The sequence below is a fragment of the Trachinotus anak genome, unplaced genomic scaffold, assembly GCF_046630095.1.
Source record: "Trachinotus anak isolate AG129_WGS33_773 ecotype Australia unplaced genomic scaffold, CSIRO_AGI_Tana_v1 ptg000010l, whole genome shotgun sequence".
In the NCBI taxonomy this organism is placed as follows: domain Eukaryota; kingdom Metazoa; phylum Chordata; class Actinopteri; order Carangiformes; family Carangidae; genus Trachinotus; species Trachinotus anak.
The window spans coordinates 16,604,562-16,625,325 of NW_027273861.1; the positions used below are offsets into that span (position 1 = coordinate 16,604,562).

The following is a 20,764-nucleotide window of genomic DNA, read 5'->3' on the forward strand; positions in this document are numbered from 1 at the left end:
TATTTTTTTAGTTCATCGTATGTTTTGTATGTAAAATCTTAATCTTTAAAGTGGCCTGGGTGTTTCCCCAATGAATTTGGTGAGGAGACCTAGTATAAAACAGTATGAGACAGTTAGGGAACCTGAAGTGCAGGGACCTCCAAAGTACTTAAAAAGTAAAAACTAAAAGCTATGGCTCAAAGATAATGTCTCATTGTCTCCACAGTTTCTCACCTATTATGCTTTGACCTGCTTGATGCATTGAATTTTCTCAAGCAAGCATGCATTATACACTGTGTCAGTGTTTTTTTTTCCCACAATAGCTACTCTCTGAGAAGCAAAACCAAATAACCTTTACAGAAATATCACCTGGATTAGACTGCATTTGACAATTTCTTCACCGTTGGCTACCCTCAAATTTGTCTGCATTAGGGTTCACCAAAGAGAGGAAATTAGTCAAAGATGTCAGGACTAACGTAAATACCTTTATGAAAGAAGCAGAATAAATAGGGGTCAACATAATAAATGCAATAAATGTTCCACAGGCAAAAGGAAATGGAAAAATGGAAATGCGCAATGGATCCCATCCATATTTCAGATGATGGGATAGGCTTGCCATGTTTAACCTAACGCTGGGATGTTTGATTAACTGTGTTAATCATTTCCCATCTGCACTGGGCCCCTGTCTCTGCCTTTTGATTAAATTCTGACTAGTCTTGCATTGTTCATTATGTGTACTTGTCAAATAATTGACTGCTTGCAGGCAAAAAAAGAACGTACGCCTTTCAATCTTGATGAGGAAGTGCTTTAATATCATGTCATTCACTTTGCATGGCATGTCCAGGAGACGAGTGGAAGACACGGGGAGAAGTGCCTTTCCAGCACAAGCTCAGGGGGGAAAAGGTCACCATGAATTTGGCCCATCAGGTTTTCAACAAGCCTTTTTCTCCCAGAGGTTCATGTCCAGGGTCAAACACACCGACTTCTGCCCCGGGGAAGAGAAGAGTGTATGGAAGACACATGAGTGAAATTCAATTTACAATATGATCTCCAATGATGGCAGTGTAATAGAAACTGATTAATTAAATGTCTTTAAAAAGGTAATTATGAATGTCTTTGTCAACCGATTCATGACATATTGCACATGTCATTGATATTCATTAATCCACAAATATGTCATGACAGACAGCTTTACTGTATATGCAGTATGATTAGAAACACTGCTATAGCATATGGATTTACAGTGAACTGTTTTCATGCATTCAAATGAAACCTGGGATCATTTCAAAACACTGGTATAATGCAATAATACCTTGTGCAGAATTTATGAATACTACCATTTCAGATGTCTACTTTTCATAATGGAGAGTTGCTACCCTCCTTTTTAATTACTTCACAGCACAAGTGAATCAAATCATAAAGCTGTCACTAAGACCTGCCGCGATAATGATACCTGACTGGAATGACAGCTCCATGCTGTGTTATTCCTGGGGTTAAGGGTGTGTAACTCCGGGCTCTTCAGCGTCATCTTTGCTCCCGACTCTTAATACAGTCTTGTTTGTATAGTTCTTAATAAAGAAGCACACCACTTTGTATGCATGTGCAGCGTGTTGACAGGCACTCTCTTTTTCCTCCTCAAGGATAAATGGGTACACTCAACACAATTAGCCTTGTAACATAAGTATAACTCTGCTGGAGAGAATGTGGGATGAAAAAAAAGGGAAGCTGGGTTTATGGTCATGTAAGTTTCTGTTTCTCAACTCGGATATGAGCTGAGATCACCGCATATGTGTGAATAATTCATTCGTTAAAAAAACGCTTGTTTCCTGCAGTTCCAGTCAAATCGCCTCAGTGTGGATGTAAAATGAATTTACTCGCATGGTTCCACAAGAATTGTCTAATGATGGACTTTTAATATTATGGCTGCCTATTGTCACCACCCTGCTCACTGTCAAATCTACAAAAGAGGCTGGATTTAATTAAACAACTACTTGTGCATTTCATCTCAATTGCTATGGCAACATCCTAACTTCCCCTGCCAGGCTGAAGGTTTGTACTGCACCACATTTCTCGCTCCTTTTCAGCTTTGCACAGGCTGCAGCCACGAAGATCACAGAGGACGCAGTTTCACTCAGAAACTACTGTGTTTTCCGGGTAACGATATTATGTTGCTGGCAGAAAGAGAGCCAAGAATTTCATCCTTGTTATTTTGTCCATGTTAAAGGAGGGTGTCAAATTTTCCATTTCAGACACTATTAGTTCTCAAAATGAAGGTAAGGAAAAATAGTTTGAAAGCAGCGTTTGTGTCAGCTTTCCTTTTTGTAAATGTCCTTGTTAGGATCCAGAGACAGAAATACATTGAGGCAGATTAAATGGAGCTGCAGAGAGAGAGAGAGAGAGAGAGAGATGGGAGAATATGTCTGAGTGTGTATGGGAGGTTCTCCCCAAATTACGAGAGTGAACCCATAGGTCAGTGGTTTGTCATGGTAAACATAAGCTGTTGGAATTGGGTTCAGGAGCTTTCCCACCATCGCTCCGAGGTGGCAAAGGCTCAGCCACCGCTGCATTCTTGTGTGTCTTACCATTAAGACCCAGTGAATACCTTGGCGACAATGGTCATGTGGTCAATGAGGAGGCAACAGTGGAAGCAGCTCAGACATGGGCAAAGGGTGAGCACTTTGGAATGGACTCATTAAGTCACAGCTGTTGTGTTCGGAACAATGAGGCTAGGGCTCTTCTCAAACCTCTCCAGCACCCAAACATTACAACCTCAGTGGAAGATGTGCTGTAGAGCAGGGGAGGACTACAATGGCTGGAGGTCTGATGGAAAGCAATTGTATCTTTACTTTGTCTCTGAGGACTTGGTAAATACTTATGGGTTTTTGTGTCCATTCTGTGTTTAGAAATAAGTTTGCGGATAAGAAGATCTCACTTGAATAGGGATTCACTTGTCCTTCAGATGAATACAGAATTATGCATTTGTTATCAATATCTTTGTGGCACAAATTAGAAAGTCACATCACTACTAATAAATGAGAAAACATTTACTATACTCTTTTTATTTGTTAGTCTTTATTTCTTATCTGGATATCTCAAGTCATTCAAAGCTAACCTTGCCTTCGTATTCACAGCCCCACTCAAACCCACACCTCATGTCAACACAGTAAGAGGAAGCCAGAGAAGCAAAGCCAGTGACCTCTCCATGGTTTGGGGGTCTCAAAATTATAACACCCATCCTCTCCACACAAAGCAGTCCCCTGCTGCTGCAGCCTTGGTACTGCAATGCCAGCACCATTGCACTAGATTGGATTAGAGAGACAGCTAACTGAGATGGAGCCCAGGCTCACCACCAGTCCCATTTCTCATGTAAATGCCACAACAGTTCATGGTGCCCGACATAATAGAATGGATACAACACAATAAAAGGTTCCTTTGTCTGCAAAATTACAAACGGTGGCATCAGTTGGTGAGGATCTTTTTCTTTTTTTGTTCACTTTTGTAAAACTCTCAGAGTGCCTGGGAAATAACTAGAGGAGTGAGTCCCTGACTCATGTCATAGGGTATTACTCTGCCAGAGGTTTTCTTGGAGCGCTGCACTCTGGATTTGTTCTCTGTTTCCTTTTTCCTTTCCGTCCTGGAGTCGGCGGTGTTTGCTTTGGAGCTGACAGTTGATGTTTTAGGATTCCGGAAGCCAGCCCACCAGCAGGCATGAAATCTTAACCTGTAACAACAAAGTTGTTACGAACCAGCGTTTCTACGGCGGGCAACAAGACATCCTCACACATAAATGCTAAAACCATTCTGGCATGTAAAAGTGTAAACTTGTCTTTAATCCTCATCAGCAAAATGTTTTTCAGCAGCATTTCTCCAATGCATGGCAGTAAAAATAAGACATGGGAAAAAAAAAGAAAAGAAAAAAAAAGGTTACATAAACAGGGTACAGGAAGATCCAAAGAGGCTCAAGTGCAGGTCATCAAATCTAAGAATTCACACCTCATCACCTCAGAAGCTGTGAGTCAAGAAACCTAGTCTCCAGATGACAGAGGAGCTAACTTCCACTTAAATATTTATTTGCGTTTAGGTGTCTGCAGATTCCTCCTGTTTCTTTCCAGATGAGGTTTGTGTGAGATCACCACTGCACATCTTCACATGACCCCTCGTCACTCAAGACCTTTCTCGCATTTTCATAATAAGGTCCACCTGGATCCTATCACCACAAGTCACCAGAGCAGTTTGTTCTGGGCAAAATGTAATTAAAGTTAGTGGTTTCACATGTAATTATCACAACAGAGTCTGGGCCTTGTGCGCTCTGAGTACTTTGCTGAAAAAAGAAACCAATGTTTGTGTTTATCTTTTCAAATTAGCTGTAACGTACTTTAAAATTAAGTTGGATCTCTGAGGGTCTTTTTTTTTAATCGTCACAAATCCTCTCTAACACATGCGTTCATGCTTCGTCACATGCCTGCGCTGAAGCCTTTCTAAATCCTCACAAACTTGTAGTTTGTTTAAAGTGAGGAGCAATATGATAAGACATCTCCTGAGAGGTGGGAGTCAGCTGCTTGGTCCCGTTTCAGTTAAGTGCAGTGGTGTGTATTGGTTAAGCTGGTATTGGACCATCTCAAATTTGCCCCTTGGTGTAAGATTAGCATACGTTGTGACCCCCCCCCCCCACCTCCTCTACACACACACACACACACACACACACACACTGCAACTCACTCTCTAAACAGCACCCCCACACAGCTGTCTCCCTCCTCTGGGAGACTGTGAAGGCCAACTGTGCAGCCACTGAAATGAGCTGCTAATCCCTGTACAGGCTCCCAAGCATATTACAATGCACAGAGCCATCGGTCCATCAGCCACTGTGTGAGTGTGTGAGCATGTGTGTGTGTGTGCATGTGCCATCAGTCTATATGCATGCATGTGTAGGTTTAGGCATGTGTCAATCTGTTTGAGTGCCAGCTGCATACGGCAGTGTGTGTACATGAGAAGGTGAAAATGATTGTTGTTCCTGTCCTATGTGACCTCTTTAATAGCTATATATCCCTTTGCAGCATTTCTTAAGAGCACAACCAATTGCCATCACAGGAAGAAGATTCCACTTCTCTCCAACAAGTGTTCCAGCCTCCTGTCTCTGCCTTTCATTGGAGCAAAGTCATTACTGGCGCTTATGAAAGTGAAATGACTGAAAGCGTAAGGGGATGGATGGGAGGTCATGGCCTCGGGGCCTCTGGGGAGTGAGGACGAATAAACTCATCACCTACTACTGATGGAGGACTGCTCACCTCCAGCGCCATCTCCATCCCTCTACCCTTGCCACCTCCACCAGATTTCGCCCTCACCACAAAGGCAAGCACAAAGATATGAGGCAGGAGCAATTTTCCACTCAAGTGATGTTCACAAAAAGCCATAAATAACACATTTGAAGGCAACCCAGAGTGATCACCTGAAATCAGCATGATAAGGAAGTGAATACAGAGGGCCAGACCAGCGTGCCCTCCCTTTCATATCACTCCTGATTGGTGTAATTGCAAAAGTGAGCCTTTGTTTGAATGGGTTAATGTTGCTATCATGGAGCTGTTATGAAATCATGCATTTTTAACAAGGAGAGCTGATTTTAGTCCGCAAATACAAATCGAAATATTCATCTGCGTGACTGCGCCAAGATTAAAATTAGCTGATCAAAGTAATGTTTAGGACAAAAAGTGTAAACAGCTGCTGCTTTAACTCCACACAGGAACCTGTTAGGCAACTGGTAAAACAGACTCTCTTGTAACAGAATGGTCACATATGCAGTCACAAAAAAATGACTTATTTTAAAAACTTGAAAGAATTATTGTCCTTCAGCAAGGCACAGCTTTTTCACTGCTCATCTCTGTGTAACTCCCACCCTTAAATATACACATAAAATAACTCAGGTAATGTAGTTTGACTGAACAGCAACAGGAGTTTACCAAACATTTCATCTCACATAGCCAGACCTATCTCCACAGCGCGGTCAGTGCCGGAGAATGGCCTGGCCATTATCATTCTGCTATAGGGGAAAAACACAATGACTTGTTAGTATTTCTTTAAACCAGTGATAATCGCCTTGTGCAGGAGGCAATGACTCATTTGCACATGGAGAGGAAACACCAAAAAACAAAGGCAAAGACATATGTTGACTGTGTAATTGCACGATCCAAATCTTAATCAAAACTTACCCTTTTTCAATGGCAGGCTTTATATCCACAGCCTACATATCAACATCTCACACTAAGCTTTGCCAAAGCTCTGGTTAAACGCACTTTGCGCCAATCCCTCGTAAAAACCAGGCTGATTTATGATTGAACAGTTGACTATTCTCTGACAATTCAAATGCAGAGACCGTAGACTATGATGACCACATAAAAAAAGCAACAAATATTAATATATACTATTGTTCCCTCCTCTAAGGAGAACGGACTGTCAAAAACTCCTGCGAGGACCTTCTATTCTTTGAATTACACAGATACCTTGACTGTCTACAGGCATAACAGGGGCAATTTTTCACAGCTACCTGTCTGTGACACATTGTCCACTTATCCATCAGCAGGCCTCAAAACGAAAGCATTTGCCGTCAGTTTTCATCTTGTGCCTGTGTCTTCTGGCCAGTCATATCTCACACAAGTCTTCAGTCTATAAGAGAGGGAAGGGTGTAAATATTGCACTGAAACTGGTCAAAGTAAAACATTCTCACCACAAAAAAGAAAAATCGCTCCATTTCCATTTTTTAACGGTTTGTTAGAAAAAGAGAGAATTCAACATACTGAACAATCATCATTCAAACCAATCATCACAAATTGAAGTTGCGGATTGATGCACGTCTGGCAGCCTTGGCTGAGACAATTGTATATGTAATCAGCAATTACCCTAATGACAGTGCTGACATACGTTGGGGTGTAGGGTTCGTGCGAGTGTGTCAGTGTGTCAGGGGGCTGGTGTGGGGAGAAGGGCCAGGAGGACGGTGGTCTGCTGAAAGCCCTGTCGGTGTCTCTGAGTGATGGCTTGTCAACGAAGCACTCCTGTTTCAGACAGAGTCAAGGCTCAGGTGGCTCCAGCGGGCCCTTCCACCTCCACATGGTGTTTCTCAGGTCACACCCGTCCGGAGCACTGGCACTTTTCCACACCCCCCTCCATCTGTAGCCTAGTCCTCCCTCCTTTTCCCTCTTCTTTAAAAGCCTTTTTGTAATCTGCTCATTTTATCACCTAAACCCCTGAGTTGTGTTAGTTTCCTTGCCACATGCTTGAGTAAATCTCAAACACAAATACCCAAGGCTTTCATTTCACTTATTGGTCAAACTCAAAAAATACCTTCTTCCTCTGCACGTTCAGCTATGCTGTGTTTTAGTCTGCTGGAATTCACACAGGTAGAAAATACTGATGTTTTAGAAATGTGGACTGATATGTTCAATGTTGGATAAAGTATTCAAATCCTTTACTTGATACTGGTCAGCTACACAAATGTGGAAGTGTCCTCAGTTTTTGGACTATTTGGACACATCGTTTTTATGCCTCTGTGCCGGCGACAGCCAGAGCTGAAGGCATATTGTTTTTGGGTTATTGTACGTACGTCCATCCCATTCTTGTGGATGTGATATCTCAGTGATGCCTTAACGGAATTTCTTCAAATTTGGCACAAACATTCATTAGGAGTCAAGGATGAAATTAGTTAATCTTGGTGGCCAAAGGTCAAAGGTCAAGGTCACGGTGACCTCACAAATCGCCGTTTTGGCCTTGTGAAAGCAATATCTCAGTTAACACCTTGAGGGGACTTCTCTTTAGCTTGGGCACAAGTATCCACTTGTACTCATGGATGAACTGATTACATTTTGGTCTGCTTGGCGGAGGCCAATTACCACAAGGTGGTAATTTCCATCCATTTTTTTGTAACTTTCTATCTTGAGTCATTTCAATGAAACAAACTGAGAAGTTTGGAAGTGAAATAAGGTGAAACTGTGCAGTAGTTAGTTGCCATATCTGTCAGATAAATGTAGAGGAGTAAAAAGTAGAATACTTGACTGTGAAATGTAGCTGAACAGAATATAAAGTAGTAAATTTGAAATAATCACGTCAAGGACTTTCCATCCCTGTATATGTTCAGTCCTGTTTATTTGCACATAATGGAAGCCAAACACTATCTCCCCAATAATATACTTACATAAATATATACTCATTTCTATATACTACTTGCAATTTGTATTGCCAATAATGTTTTGTGGAGAAATGTAATTGCTACTTTGATTTTGTTCACTGGAAGTTTAGACAAGTAAAACTATGTTAATCTAATATGCGTATTCACCAGGAATATATCAGGGTGAACGGTGGGGGTACATAGCACAACACGCTTATAGAGTTCACATCCTGAGTCTTGGCTTAAGGTTATGAAAAGATTAAGGTTTTGGGTAAATGTTAATAAATTCAATACTGTGTTATTCTTGAATTTTTCCAGGATCACAATCTTTCCCTCAACCTATGTGAGTAGGCTACTGTCAGTGCCTAAATATAAAGAAAAAAGTTTATTCATGCTTTAGTTGCAACCACATTGTATTGCAAGGGTGGATAGGGAAAAATGTTTTGCAATGATGTTTCCTCATTATGTTGATAGGAAACATAATCCAGGCTACAATACATTTCTTTCGAAATGCATTTGCTATTGCAAATAATTATTATATAAATGTAATTTCTACAAGACAGGGCTGTGCTATGATGTGTGAAAATCTGGGGGTTGTTTCTCTGCATTTACATTGTGCAGTGCCTGTATTGGTTTTGTCAGGTTTGCCACAATTTACAATATTTTAATTTGCATTTAAAATGATTTGTTGCAAACATAGTCATAAGGCCTTACCACAAGCTGTCTGTATTTAATGTTGGCTCAACCCAGAAAAAGAAGGAAAAAAATCCTTCATTTGTGTATGGTATTAGCCATTTGCTGCTTGCTAATCAAACATCCCCCACTTTGACACATCACTTCAGCAATCAAATAGTTAAGCACATACACAAAGTATGAGAGATCTATTGTCCATTATATGCACTCGACAGCTTAAGCATAACTATTATCATAGAGGCGCGTGTGCAGCAGTCGTTCCAATTAGTACATGTAAATGAAAGGGCCTAATAACTGCTGATGAATAATTCAGATGTAACACTGGTGTCACATTGATTTGTTCATATCAGGAGTTGTGATAAAAACAGCCTCTTCATTATAAATGACCACTGAATTACTCATTTGTGTCATGGCCTGAAGAGTGATGTGGGCTTCAGCATAGTAAGCGCTCATCAAATTATATTCGGCAGGGCATAGCCTTCAAATTATATTCAACAGGGCAGAGGCTGTAGTTTATTTACTGACTCACAGGAGAAGTATTTCCAGGTATGTGGTGTGTTTGGTTAAACATACAAGCAATCTTTTGAGCTGTGTGTACTGATGAGCAAGTCCTACTGTGCATGTATTCATGCCATCTTTGGAAAAGTAAGGATACATTTGAGGTTGTTTACCTTGCTTTATGCTGATTGCATTTTCATATTGAATTTAGCCTGCTGAGTTGGATCCCGTTCAAAAGTGCAGTGTGCTGCGATGCAAATGAAAAAAATGGGATATTGAACCAGGCGAATGTGCATTTCTATTGGCAAACCAATGTGCTGTAGAAGTATTTGACTTGATAACATCATTCTTCTTTCAGTGTTATACAAAAGAAGTCTGCATGCTCCAGGGCACCTAATCCAAGAAGATCATTTTATAGAGACTGTTTCAGTCAGGCAGAAGCTGACTGAAAAAAACTGGATAAATTGTTTAATACAAAAAGATGTCCACACTAAATTTACCCTATCACTTTAAAAAAAAGACTGAGGCCAGGATCATTCTGGATGTGTTGTGTGTGTGTGGCAGCTGAGGAACGCCAGGGTTATCATTTTGCGCCCATGTTAACGGATTAGAGCGGACACACTGCCTGCGTGAGCTGCGTCGTGGCTGCAATGCGTGATCTACAAATTCAGCATCTTACCAATTTTTGACGTGCAAGGCATGGCCTTGCAGCAAAAATACACAGAGAAAAGACCTGTTGAAAATCATTTTGACAACATACCAGCAATATTATGCAAAACTGACACCTTCCAGTGTAGTCTCTATGTCTAGGCTGAATCTGAACATGTCATACACATGAAAGCATATAAATATATATATTTCTTTTACCATTTTAGCAGCTGCATGTGGAGACAGTGGAGTTTTAGAGACATTTTCTGTTAAAAATGAATTAAAAATGAAGAGAAATCCAACATTCAGTATCCTGCAAACTCTATGTAGAGAGATAGAGCTGGCAGTAGTAGCGATGCAGCAGACACGCAGCCAGTGTGAACATGCGCGTGTTTTTACGATCAGCAACGGCAGCCGCGACACACACACCACACATCCAGTGTTTCTCCTTCTATTTCTGTTGCTACTGACTCACACAGTGTTGTGTGTGTGTGTGTGTGTGTGTGTGTGTGTGTGTGTGTGTGTGTGTGTGTGTGTGCGGGAGTGAGATTGTCAAGTTTTGACTGTGACAGAATTTAAATAACAGATTGTTGCTGACCTAATTATGGTACATCTGCATTAGTGTATAATGTGCCTGAACCAGATGAATGATAAATTAGCAGTTAGTGCGCTAACTGATGAGACCGCTGCAAACTAGTTGATTTGAAAACACACAAGGCCGGTGACACTGGCTGGAGCAGCATTAGCGTAGTTAACCGGCGACTCCTGACAGCTCACAACAGGGGAAGCGTGTCATAGCGGTTCACGGGTCTGTGTATGTCAGATAGAAATGAAAGTGCTTACTGGATCATGTAGTATATTGCACTCTACGAAGTCGCAACAGCAGCACCTGTATCACCAAAGAGACAGGACAGGAAGTTTCCAACCTGGAAAAAGTGGAGGAGAAGCAAAAAGAAAGATAATACATAGACATAAACAGGAATAAAAGATCCACTGGGGGGGGGCAGACCTGAAGTGAGAACTGAAGAGAGAGGAAGACAATTAGAACTAGATTGTAAAGACCAAGCTACAACAAAACCTTCCAGCATGAAAGACCCTAACCACTATATCTCCTCCCTGATAAGGCTCCAGAAGCTTATCAGCCAATGGGTAATTTCAATTAAAAGGGGTTTTGCAAGACAAGTGGTTAAATACCTCAGAGGGAACCTGTCACCACAGGAGAGGTGGCAGGCTGCCTCCACAAGACAAGGGGAAGAGAGGAGCGGAGGAAGAACAGAGTGCTGCATGAATGGCTGGACTTGGCCCCGGTAGCGGCACATGATGAGCGTTATTGCATTAGCTCCTCGCCAATCACATAATGAACTCTCTGTCAGACGAGACAAAAGTCCGGCCACACCCCGTACAGCATGGCAAAAAAGCTAGAAGAATGCGATCGGTAGGATTAACAATGAAGGAGCCCTGGAGGGAGGCAGAGAGAGGCCTTTTGCCAGAGAGAGATAGGAAGATTCAGGAGCTTAGCGTTGTCAAATGTTTTATTCAGCCATGACCATGAGTGCTGCCAAACAGATTAGCCTGTTTACCACAGGTTCTCATTTAAGAGATAAATCTTTAAATGTTGGATTTGGCATGGGGAGGTAAGGAAGGGCAGAATCTATGTCACACTAAGTAGGAGTGGGTGGGGGTGCATCTAATGCAACACCATAACAAAGGAAGTGAGAGCAGAAATAAAACTTCTCATTAAGCTCAGACTTGTCTGAATTAATGACAGCTGTAAGCAGACTATGATCAATATGCCTCAGTATATCTCTCTCCCAGGATGAGATGAGGATCGAGCTATCCTCACAGAAAAGCAGGTTGAATGGCTGCCGTAGACATTGGGATGGGGGTGGAAGGGGTGTGGGGTGGGGGGTGGGAGGGGGGTGGTGATGATTTGACTGTGTTCTTTGTTGTAGCTCAGTGGAATTCTTGCCTCTCTCCTCTCCTTCCCTCTCCACTCCTTTTGTTCTTGTCTATTACAGCGGGGGTGATGAGGCTCCCCTGGGCGTGTTCAGCTACAGAAGCCCAATCTCAGTGGATAATCATCTTCAAGATACATCAACAGGGTGGTGGTAATTCTGAACGACTGGGGAAAAAAACCCCCAGCAAAGGTAGAGATAAAGGCAAAGAAGCGAAGAGAAAAAACTAAACAAAACAAAAGGACAGCTAGCTATACTGTGTATAGAATTATGGTTCTCCTAACTACATTTCCCATAAAATGTTTCCTTTTTTCATCTACAATGGCACATTCCCATCACATTTGCTTTCCTCCTGACAGTTTCTGTGCTGAACGCACCCACAGTTTGGCTGTGAAAGCTTCAGTTCTCGGTCAACTTGTTAGAAAAGGACCATGCCAAGCATTCCACACCATTTCCAATTAATGATGCTGCTCTTGGCAGCAAAGCAGTAAATGACTACCAAGAGGGTTGTTTTATTTCCCAAGATGAAGTATACACAGCTTCCGTTTCTCACTCAAGAATTGATAACTACCAGATCCTATATGACCCACTTTCTTACTAATGAGAGGTCATCACACACTGGGTATAAATGTCAGGGGAAAACGCTGTCATTTCTGTTGGGCAATTCTTTAGTGCTTTATTGACCTTAAGGGACAGACCAGGTATTCCTGGCAAGTGGCAGGTGGATGAGTTAGGGACAAAAAAGGGAAAACTACTGTAGGGCAACTTTTAATGGAACCAATGGGACCTGTGTGTGTTTGTGTGCATGCGTGAATTCTTTGTCCCAGCGTGTGCACAGACACACACTACAATATAATGCAGACAGCAACTGGCTGATGAAAACAGCGTGATGGACAATGATTGGCAGATGGATTGTAATGTTGATGAGCTGTGGGTCTAACTGACCATTGCATTTCAGAATATTCAAGTCTCAACTGTCATTTCTCCAGTGACACATGAGAATTGGAGCACAATCTATGTGCAAAACAACAGCATCCTCTGGAAAGCCCATTGGCCACCTGGCTATCTTGTTCAAATCAATAACATCTCAAGCTATCACAGCTGCAGCCTGAGTGACCCTCCAAAATGGCAGCCATATGCCCAGTACAGCAAAGAAATAAGTTGCTAAACCTTCGCCAAACACGTTATGTTAGGTGTATTAAATGAGTCTTCTGCAGCGCAATATTTTCTTTTCAGCTGGGCCACAGTTGTCAAACCAGCTCTCAGAGTGCTCAAAATCTGAGGTAGGGAAGTTAAAGAGTTTCAAGTAGGCTCAAATGTGCAAATCTCAGAATTAACATAGGTCTTGACATGGAATAGCAGGGAGTTGTCATAGAGGATCATGAATATTCAAGCCTGTGACCTAGTTTGATACGCTAGAGCAGGACAGTGGGGTGCAGGGTAAAAATCCATCTGAACTCAAATGTACTACAACAGCGTGATAATACAAATCAATGTGGGAGGGATTTAATTTTAATTACTCAATCAACTGTTGAGCTACCTTCTGCTTTGCCAAAAAGGCGTCTATCTCTATCTCCTCACATCTTGATAATTTGACAATCTTGAGCAGTGAAGTAACAAACTGAAAATAAACCATTTTGATTTTCACTATCAGGAGACAAAAAGCTGTGCCTCTCAACTCGTCCACCATGAGAGCAATAAGTCCCTCCAAGACAAAGTGTGAACACCCTTCCTCTGAATCATAAAGCAACATACTGAAGTACACAAATGAAAAGTGTTTCATTCTTCCCAGACCATAAGTTAATAAAAAATCCACTCTGTTGGCACCAGACTGTCTGACACAAACTCAAATTGATTCATAATTGGGTTTGTATAGATTTTTGTCCAGCTTTTGCTGGTTACATTAGGGCTTGACTAGTCTCATTTTGCAGTGGAGTGTACAGCAAATGCAACCCATGCTCTGGGCTCACTGTGCACCGTGCATTGCAATAGCTTGCTCAAATAATAGCGGCCTTTGAAGGACAATTTTGCTTCCTTCTACTCATCAATGTGCAGCCACTGAAGGATGTGTTTAGGGTCACCTTTTTCCACTGACACAAGCCTTTTTTCTGACTATTAGGATTTACATTTTGTCATTCAGTGCTAAATGGGACTCAGAATAACATATGATTTTCGCATCAAATACAAAAAAAAAAAAAGCTTTTCTTGTAAACACTTGGCAACTTCAGGGAAGAAATAGTATTTGTGAAATTTTGTTTCGGTTTAGAAGAACCAAAAGATATAGTAGCATTTTTATGCATGAGCCCCTTGCTTACTGTTGAAAATGTAAACTTGTAGTTTTATTTAAAAATGCAAAGTAATTTCGTAAAATAGCTGGTTATTTTCAGCAAACGATTCCCAAACAGGAGTAAGATATGCATTATTTTAATTTATTCATATTTTTTTTTCTTTGTTTTAGCACAGAGGCATAAAATGGGTCAGGTTTTGGCTACAAATGCAATAGTTGTTCTTTATGTAAAATTTGCCATCAAATTTGGTGAGATCTTCAAATAAGTTACAATTATGAGCAAACACAATCTCTAATTGTAGCATTGTATTGTTCTTGATCCATGCCTTGCAGGGGTTAGGGTTAACCCCATAACCCTAATCCTATCTCAGAAGACTTCCAATCAAGAACTGTTGTAAGCTCAAAGGGTTGCAAAGTCATCTCAAAGATTTTAGATATTCATGAGTCCAGAGCTGGACAAATTGTTTATATATGGAAACAATTTAGTACCGTGGCTACTTGACCTTGAAGTGAAGTCCAGCTAAAATGACTTCAAAACCACAACACAGATGCAGAGGAAGCTGCTGCTCTCCAAAAAGAAAAATATCACTGTGCACCTGAAGTTTGCCAACGAATACCCTGACACTCCACTTGTGGATTGGTGAAAGGGTGAATTGTCTGGGAAAAACACGCAGCGCTATGTATGGTGTTAAAACATCATCGCAACTGTGAATTAAGGAGGAGAGAGCATCTTGATTTCAGGGTGCTTTGCTGCCTCTGGGCATGGCCAGCTTTAAAGGGAAAATTAATTCCCACGTTTATCAAGGAAAATGTCAGGATGGCTGTCTGCCAGCTGAAAGTCAGTAGAAGCTTGGTGATGCAGCAGAGCAATGACCCTCAACATCGGAGTTAATCTACTACAGAATGACTTCAAACTGGGGCAGTGGTGACCTAAAGGTTAGAGGAGCAAGCTTGTGACTGCAAGGTTGCCGGTTTGATCCCCAGATGGGCAGGATTAAGTCCAGGTGGGAAAAGTGAAAGAGCAGCACTTACCCAAGCCTCACTATCACCACTGTGGTGCCTTTGAGCAAGGCCCTTAACCCCAACTGCTCAGTGTCCAGCAGGTCAGACAGTGGTTCACAACTGGGCAGCCTCCAGGAGTGAATGTGTGTAACTGTGTGAATGTGATGAAACTAAACTGAATAAAAGGTAAAAAAAAAAAATCTAGAGTGGCCAAGACCTTGGCCTGTTCACACCAAACATCTTAAGTTGAGCTAAAAGGGAGAACTGTACAGGCGCTACGTACTTGAAAGATTAGGACTGTTTGTGTGTTATTACCTTAGGCACAGTTTGTGTTTGTCTATAATTTTATATATAGATATTTATTTATATAGCGCCAAATCACAACAGAAATTATCTCAAGACACTTTCCAATTAGAGGAGGTCAAGACCTTCTCTATAAAGCATAGGAAAGAAAGAGACCCAACAATCACATTTTATGACCAGTTGATGCAGAAAACCAAGTCATTCCAAAGGGTTCAAATATTTTTTCTTGCCACAAGGTAGAAAATTAAACATGCACAAATAGAAACTTAGCCAGTTGTTGAAGTGACTAACCAGGACAAGTCATGAAAAAGGCACTATGGTGATATACATCACGAGTAGTGTGTCACCAAAGGTATATTGAGATCCTCGGACTTGCAGAGCGATACTACACTCCACTTGGTTAGTGCCTCACTTGGTGTGAGTGCTTTGTGATTAAGAAGGAGGCAGGCCATTCATCAGACACTGTTGTCCATTCAGTCCTCGGCGGAGCCTGTCATATGGGTCTCTATCCAGCCCTGAGCCATGGTCAATCTACAGCCAGACAGCAACCTCCCTTTGCGATAAAAAAAAAGACTAAGTTTGCGATTTATGGCTGATCTGCAACAGGCCTGAACATCTCCTAAGGGATCACATAAAACACTGAGGAAAACAGAGTGAGAGCAGTAACACACACATTTGTCTTTTATGGCTCGATGTACTGATAATGATGTTTGATTTTCCATTATGTTCCAATGAAAGGTGAGAAAAACCAAGGCTGCTACTTTGATGTCCTGACCCATTGCTGTAACTGCCCATTATCTGTAATGTAAACTTTTCCCATTAATTCCAACGGGATTAGACAACCTGAAAAAAATAGTTCAAGTCATGCCACTGCCCAAAGGTGCTCATTAAATCCACCTACTGAACAATATCATTGTAATAAAAAGGATGCAGTGAATTCTATCTACATGCAATGTTGTTGTTTTTCTTATGATGGGGGACCCACAGCGGCTCAAAGAAGCTCTTCGGCTGTAAAAGGCACGTTAGCCACCATCACTTACCCATCCTTTGTATAATATGTCTTTGAAGGATTATGTGCATATTTACATAAGGCTGGTGTGCATTGACAGTGCTTCATTAAAGGACTGAAATATTCCCATTTCATTTGGTGGAATCCCTGGTGCCATATTTATTGGTTGTCCCTGGCAATACCATGGAACATTAATAAAGCACCCCAATATCATTCAGCTTGTGGGATAATTAGGCAGCCCATCCCTGAGAAGATGGTATATGGCACATAAATTCTATTAATAAGCCATATATTGGTTTAAGATCTAGAGGCACCAGATCTAAACTTGTCATGAGAGTAGCAGAACATTATAGCACCTTGGTTCTGTGGGGACAAGAATTAATGGATATTGTCCTCAAGCAAAGTTGAAATAGGTAAACACTCCCCTCCTTATGGTTTCATTTTGCTACTCAAATATATTCTAATTATGACAAAATACTGAGTCTTCCTCTAATATTGTTTTACCTTTAGAATGAACATCTTGGTTTTGACCAACTGCCTAAATCCTGTGACTGCCAATTAAGGGACTGTGAGAAATTTAGTGGCATGGTGTTGGGGGCAAAATTTTATTGTTTTTTTTTTTTTGTTTGTTTTTTTAGGACCCTTTCAATGATTGAGAAAAAACTGAAATTCCAAAACTGCAATATGTCAAAATATTTTTTGAATAAGGAGCTATCTAATGGTTAGGTTGATTACAGCCACCAAATGAGTGTACCGGGTTGAGATGTCAACAGCAATATTTTATTAATTAAAAAAACTAAACTAAACAAAAAAAACTTAAATGAGCACCTTTTCTAGCTACCCTCAAAATATGGTAAAATATTGACCAAAGATTTAAAAAGAAAATATAGAACCCTCTCCCTTTTTTGACCCCTGTCTTTCACTAATAATTTTTGTACAGTCCCTTACCTAATCATCATACAATATTGAGAAAAATATATTGCTTTTGCCAATAACTGATATTTGTCATGAATTCACTTTACTACTTTCAGTTTTTCATTTATAAAATATAAAAATTAAAAGACTGAGGATTTCTTGTAAATACTGTAGGCTTTCTAGGTTTTTGCTATTTTTGTTAGGTATTTGCCACTTTGCCTCCACTACTACTGAAACCAACAGAACAATTCTGAATACAAAATTCACATTTTATGGCATATTACCAATACCCACAATCAAAGAAAACACAAGAGTCATAATTTGTGACATTTTGATACTGAATTTAGCTGTGGTCTACAAGGAAATTAAATAACACAGATGAGCAATTCATACTTATTTCCAGTTAATGAACACTTTAACATTGGCTGCTTTAAACACACTAGAGATGGCCTTTCTTGGGAAAACCGCACAATAATTCATTTTAGTTTAGCACAGGAGCAACAGCTGTTTGTTTTTAACAATCATCAACAGAGTACCCACTGGAAAATATCTGGTTTAATAAAATCTGCTAAATACAATTAAAAAAAAAAAAAAGCACCTAAGCAATGACTGCTCAGCAGTTGCTATAATTATATCTCACAGATTACTTTCTACTTGAGCTGAGTACATTATTCAGAAAAATATTCAATTTGGTGCTGTGACTAATGTGAACTTGTAAAATGGCTCACATTTGCTTAGCTCTGTTGTTTCTGAATGACCAAAGGGATAGTCATTTATAAAACTCTGCTAGCCGACCCAGAAGATGGACATAGAGGAGATGGCCCGGTTCACAACTCAGAGGGCAGGTCCAAGGCTAACCCTCCAGCACTGACTCTCTCCCACCGCTCTGCCTATAATTGCCTCACTGACAGAGAAGTGGAAAGAGACAGAATGCAGGATTGCACTGGAGCTGGAGTATAGTGGCAGAGGAACAACAGGAGTATGGCTAAATGGAGCAAGGAGAGATGCTGAGGTAGAGCAGGGTGGAAGAGGTAGCCTGAATCCAAGTCTCACAAATCCACTATTTTTAATTTTTTATCCTCAGTAACTGTTATTCACTAATTTTCTATACAGCCATTATAACCTGTGATGCATTGGACTGGTACATTTGTCTTTAAGACAGCTTTCTAAACTTTATTGCTGCCTGGACCAGTAATACTCCAAACCTCAGCCTAAACTGATCCAGACCAATCACAGTAGCAAACAGCCGCCTTACTCACATGAATGCATATAAACAGAGGCTGCCCACAAATTGTTCAACAAACAGATTGCTGATTTTCTGAATGCCTCGACTGCAACCTCAAAGGAAACTGCTGCCACTCCCATGAAAAATTGCAAACTCTATTGATTAGTGGTCAATGGTTGATTTTAAGTGGAAATTGAAATTAAATGTACTTCGCTGGATCAAAGATCTGAACTAACAAATGGGGTGTGTACATTATTGCCTTTAAACTACATCCATGTCACATCCTGCTTAAGCCAATGGTGAAGAAAAAATCACAAACAAGCACAAAGACTTAAACTACTTGTAGATGTGACCAGACATCCTACTGTGCATAAGCTCTCTTTCCCACTCACACACATGCTAATTCAAGTAAAGCTTTAAAAATAAAAATGAGTCGGTATCTGTATCATTTCCACAGTGACTGCTGGCTGGATAGTATAAACTGACATGACTTGGGTACAAAGACCCACAATCACAAATAATCCATTAGATGAATAAATATTACATCATATGTATTATCCCTGATGAAGCCATTATCGTTTGTTTCAGTTTTGAAATGTGGATAGTCAAGAAATTTAAATGGATTAACAATGACTGAGTGCTGTGCAATGCATACTCATGGCCTCGTCAGAGAGTGAATGATAGGCTTTATGTGTGACCCACTTCATCTGACGGCAAGCTTTCAGAAATACTTTAACTTTTAGTGAATGACTATTGATCTCTTGTTGGCTTATTAGCTATGAACTGGCAAATACCTCAGCAGGAAAATGTCAGTATGCTGGCAGAAATGATCTCACTCACCCTCTTACTTCAGGAAACGGATATGTGATAGAAAAGTCCCATACACAACAGAACCTTCTCCGCACTTTGTTCGTTTCTGTACCAAGACTATGTCTTCATATTAGACATAATCAGCGTATAATTGAGACAATATGTTGATTCATTTATCAATATCAGCAGAAATGTTGATAATATATTAAACTGAAAATAAAAATAAAAATAAATCATTTTTCAACCGCAGATGCCAAAGATTCTCTGCTTTTAAAGCAAGGATTTGCTGGTTTTGTTTGCTTTATGTGATGGAAAATTGTAAATATTTGGATTTTGGACAAAACAAACTGTGATCGGTGTTTTTTTCATTACCTTATATGTTATAGAACTGGCAGATTTATTATGATTAATATAACAAATAATACATTTTTGAGCTTGCGAGCTACAGTATACTGTAAGTGTATAGATGTCTGTGCAATATCTGTACTCCAATAGTTGAAAAAGATTAAATTAAAAGAAGCATTGTGACTGGAAACATTTAAAATAAACACTTGTTAAAACAGACGGCCCACTTTTCTTTGCCTTAAGATAGTAAAAGCAGTTACTGTATATTTAAGTGTTAAATTAATCATGCATTTACTATACTTGAGAAGTAGTAGCTTGCCTTATAGGAAGTTTTAGAAATGTAGACCCTACACTGTGACAATACAGAAGGGAAAACCTGCTGTTTTACTGTGACTTTGTGCTTTGAAATGCTCTTCGCTAACTGGGCATTGAAAAGCTTCTCGCAACAGCAAAAGCTCCCTGCCACAGTGCCTTTCAGGTACCACACTGAACCACTTCACACTACAGGTGTGCAGGCTTCCACACGACCGTGACTTCTGAGCCCTGCGCCCAAACGCATAGCTCTCGGCCAGAGACGCAAAGAGAAAAACTATATGGTGAATGAAGCGCTCTCATTATTCCTAGAATGCCTGCAAAGAAGTTTACAATGACTGGATTTGCGTATTGCCTCCACCTCCAGGCAGCAGAGTCATGTCTGGCTGCCAAATGGGTTACTATCAGCAACAGTGAAGTGGCAGAGGACCCACTTAAACACAGGCTGAGCCAAGAAACTGATCTCCTGTGAGAGGAATGCCTGGCTGTCTTCCCATGTCATGCAGTGGTGCTGATGGGCTGATAACGGTTGTGCCAACTGGAGTCTTCCCTTCCTGCGACACCCCTGATTGACCAAAAGCATCTTTTTTTTCCCCTTCTGTGGAAATAGAGGGACCTTAAGGATAACTGT

At 40.7% G+C, this 20,764-nt stretch overlaps 1 long non-coding RNA gene across 6 annotated transcripts in view; it reads right to left on the reverse strand.

Annotated features, from left to right (window-relative positions):
• Positions 1 to 261: 261 nt before the first annotated feature.
• Positions 262 to 20,764, reverse strand: part of LOC139627230 (uncharacterized) — a 104,786-nt gene continuing 84,283 nt past the window's right edge. The window contains exons 4-6 of one of the 6 annotated variants that reach the window (XR_011692527.1): positions 10,814 to 10,896; positions 6,518 to 6,636; positions 262 to 964 (exon numbers count right to left, since the gene is read on the reverse strand). This is a non-coding gene — a long non-coding RNA (uncharacterized lncRNA). The other 5 variants (XR_011692528.1, XR_011692530.1, XR_011692532.1 and 2 more) reach the window with 5 other exon arrangements.